The sequence below is a fragment of the Sinocyclocheilus anshuiensis genome, unplaced genomic scaffold, assembly GCF_001515605.1.
Source record: "Sinocyclocheilus anshuiensis isolate Anshui unplaced genomic scaffold, SAMN03320099.WGS_v1.1 scaffold519, whole genome shotgun sequence".
In the NCBI taxonomy this organism is placed as follows: Eukaryota; Metazoa; Chordata; class Actinopteri; order Cypriniformes; family Cyprinidae; genus Sinocyclocheilus; species Sinocyclocheilus anshuiensis.
This window is the reverse complement of record NW_015549637.1, coordinates 713,598-717,603: the sequence shown is the minus strand read 5'-3', so window position 1 is coordinate 717,603 and position 4,006 is coordinate 713,598.

Sequence of the window (4,006 nt, the reverse complement as noted above, 5' to 3'; positions counted from 1 at the left end):
TTACATGATAAATGCCAAAATAAGGGATTATTTATATAAAGATACATATATAAATATAGTGAGTAGTTTAAGACTACGTTTGGTTTCTTGGAAGCTTTTTGCACTAGCTGAATGTTTTCTGTCGTAGACCTTTGCTCTAATATTATAGTTTGTGGGAAAAGCAGATTATTTTTGCAGAACTGTCGCGCTCTGAATTTCATCCGTTTCTATTCGTTTGTCTCCTGAGCTTTCTGTAGCTTCTCAATGGATCATGCTGTGAGTGCTTTTGTATTTATAAATATATATATATATATATCGTATTTGTCAAACTTCTAGCAATGAAAATACTCAAAAAATACTGTTGTTATCCTGCTACTTTAATACTGTTTTATAGTATGTGTACCAATAAACTATCCCAGGTGTTAAATGAAAACGGTTGCTGTCTGTTCGTAAAGCTTTAAAGGGGCTGTTTTTCACCGTGCAGGGGATATTATCTTTTAGGGACGGGCTTTAATCTCAGGTATTGATGATATGCTTTATTTAAAAAAGGGTTGATGTCTCTACTAAACTCTACAGCCTTGAAAATCATAAGCGACGTCTGACTTTGGAAACTAGTTCTCTCCTGAAATATGAACAGGTCAAGCAACAGGTTAATAAGTTCATTTCACCAAAAGCTTCTGGACGTGATTGTAATATAAGTCAGACACTGACGTGAGCTGCTGTTTTTGTCTCTTCTGAGGAAGATTCAGTCACTTGTTTTGTACACAGACACATTCTGGTCAGATTTATTCATGTTCATCTGATCTCATTTTGTAAGTGACTTTTCTTTCTGTTTTAAAGATGTTTTCTGTGGATTGTTTGACTGCTCGAAAGAGAATATAGGAAAATATTACTTCGTTAATTTGTGTTTCCTGCTAGCTGGATTTCACATAGATAGGTGTCATATAGGTGTATATGATTTTCTTCTTTCAGACGAATCCAATCGGAGTTATATTAAAAAAAAATATATATATATGGCTCTTCCAAGCTTTATAATGGCAGTGAATGCGTTATTTTTCAATAGTCCAAAAGAAGTACAATAAAGTGCATCCATCCATCATAAAAAGTGTATCATTAAAATGATGTACTTAGAAGGCCCGCCCACACGTGCTTCTGATTGGCTGTGATTTCTGATTGATTCTGATAAAGTAAAAGTGTAGTAACTATGATTTTTGGCGTATTGATTACCATTTGTATAACCACAGTTTTACTACAAATACCATGGTTAAACTAAGGTTAGTGTAAAACCATGGATAATTTGTAGTTACCGTGGTTTAACTATTGTAAGCATGTTTTCCTTTGTAGTGAAACCGTGGTTAATTTTCGTAAGGGACTGTAAGTGTTCTCCTCTGTTGAGTATGTAGTATTTTACACATCTGCACAACTCAAACAGAGCTAGACTTCACTGATATCTGTCAGATAGTAGCGACAAACAATAGCCTACAGCACCTTCACTGAAAGTAATGTTCAATGTGTGTTTCGCCATGAATCCGTGAAGAAAGTCGTTTCAGTCTCTCAGCAGAGGAACCGCAGCGGTCCCGTCAGCAATCACACGCAGTAACCGGCACATTTATTCATAAGGTTCAGTCGGGTGTTTCTCTGAAGCCCTTATTACAATCAGCACATTAATGCATCCACTTACGAACAATAAAGTGTGATGATGAGATTCATGTTGTCGTGGAAACACGCAGCGCAGCGGTATAAAGCGCGCGGAGATCTCCATCAGCCGCGGAGAGACTGTGACTGAGGAAGCATGCTGAGACTCTCGGACAGGTGCTGCTCCAAAACCGACTCCAGAATCCTCCTGGACGCCATCTCCAACGACAAGCTCCACCTCGCCAGGTTCGTCTTAGACGCTCTGGATGGGAAAATCATCGACTCCGAGAGCGAAGGGAAGCAGACGCCGCTCATCTCCGCCGTGCTTCTCCAGGACTCGGGTGCGAGATGCAGGTTCGTGAATCTTCTGCTGCAGAGGGGCGCAAGCGTGAATCTCCCGGATGAGAGCGGCCGCACGCCGCTGAGCTACGCCTGCGAGATGGGACACCTGGACGCGGTGAAGATCCTGGTGAAGACCGGCGCGGATCCCGAGGCAGTGGACGCCTGGGGGAACACCGCGCTCATGTACGCCGCTGCGGCTGGACGCTCGGCCGTTGTGGAGTTCCTGGTGCGCGCTTTCAAAAGGCTGGGTCTCCAGATCGAGCGGCAAAACAAGGTGGGCAACTCTGCAGTGGAGGTGGCCAGGTATCTCAGACACACTGACTGCTTGCAGGCGCTGCTGAGTAACTCCAGGAGGGTTCACGATGGTGACGCACTCGCTGAGAAACTCTCCACTGTGAACATCAGCGAAGATGAACATGAGGTCAAGCCTCTCCAGATCCATCCAACAAGAGCTTCCCCCGAAGATGCGCTGCGGCCTCCCATCAGTTCAACCCGTAAACGATCCCTCAGTGTGCGGAGGAGAATCCAGTCGATGGACTGCATTGAGGAAGGTGATGCTTCATCGCCATTATCACCACAAGGCCAGATGTTCTCTGGTGTTTTAACCCCAAAACCTCCTCAGCAGCTCAAACACGGAGAACATCCATCCACCTGCCTGAACAATCACCTGCCTCCGTTGTTTTACTCACCCAGACCCTCTAAAATGCCCTTGAGTTGTGCGCACGCTTCTGGTCCTCTTGGCATTTTATTAAATCCTTTCAGCAAAAACAACGCCGAAGTAGAGCTCGACAAAGCCAAGAAACTGGCGTTTGACTTGCCCATCAAAAGGTTTGATGACAGTTACTATCAGAAGAGGTGCAGTTTACCCACTAGCACTCTGGCGGCTACGGAGCGTCTCAAGCCTTTGCGCAAAACCGTGCAGAAAACCGCGGTGACCGCAAAGCGCACCTCCAGATCTCTGAGCGCCTTCAGCGGGAGGCTGTTGAGGAGATTCACCTTCCCAGAGCTCAAGAGCTGCAGCAGAGAGTCGCTGGAGGCTCCAGAAGCGCCCGCGCCCTGCATCCCAAGGTCAGAGACTTTTCCCCTGGGAAACAATCACCCTCGAGTCGGGAGCAAGCCGAGCATCGACAGCATCAGCGCGGTCAAGTGTGAGTTTGACTTTCAGTTCAAAGCTGCTCCAAATGTCTGAGTCTGTGCTGCAGAGCACGCTTCAACCGCAGTCTGCGACGAGCACTGACCTACTGACTAGTGCAGCTTCAATGGGTGCAGTGCCAACAAACCATATAAGGGCTTGGACCAAATCACTCATTTGTTCATTTAGCAGACACTGTCACCCGAAGCATTTTTCACAACGGTGTGTGATGATGTTTAAGACATGAACATTTGTGGGTCATTCCCCACGTTTCTCTGCCACTGACCTGCAGCTTAGAAAGATCCCATCTATGAAACTGACTGTTTCACATCTCTTGTGTTTACCTGTCATGTCATTTCAAAAATAGTTTTATTTTTAATTCTATTAAATGTAGTTAGTTATGTGTTTATATATTTATTTTTCAGTTTTAACAGTGTTTTGAATACTAGTCATTTGTGTTAGTGCAGACTGGGGCTAGTTGTCACAGTGGGTTTATGTCTTTTAAGTCCACAAAAAGGCTATTGAATATTCACACTGTTATTGACCAGGAATGTTTTTAACTCCCCCTATAGTGAAGAATGTTGTGACACTATACGGGGTAAGTTGTCAAAGTGAAACCTGACTCTGAAATTAACTTCAAACATTAAATTATGAATTTATGGAAAAATTCACGAAACAGTAACAATGTAAAAGCTGACATACAAATCTCTCTCCGAAAGTGTAATTAATAAATTGTTTAAAATGAAAACACGTTTATGAATTTCCAAAAATACAAAATACTTGTCTTCATTTAAGTGTGCTTTATTGTGTTGATGTATCGCTCAAAATGATTCTATTTTAAGACGCATTTAAACCGATCATGTGACAACTTACCCCGGAGTCCCAGGCAAGGATTTTTTTTTTCCCGGGGTGAAAACA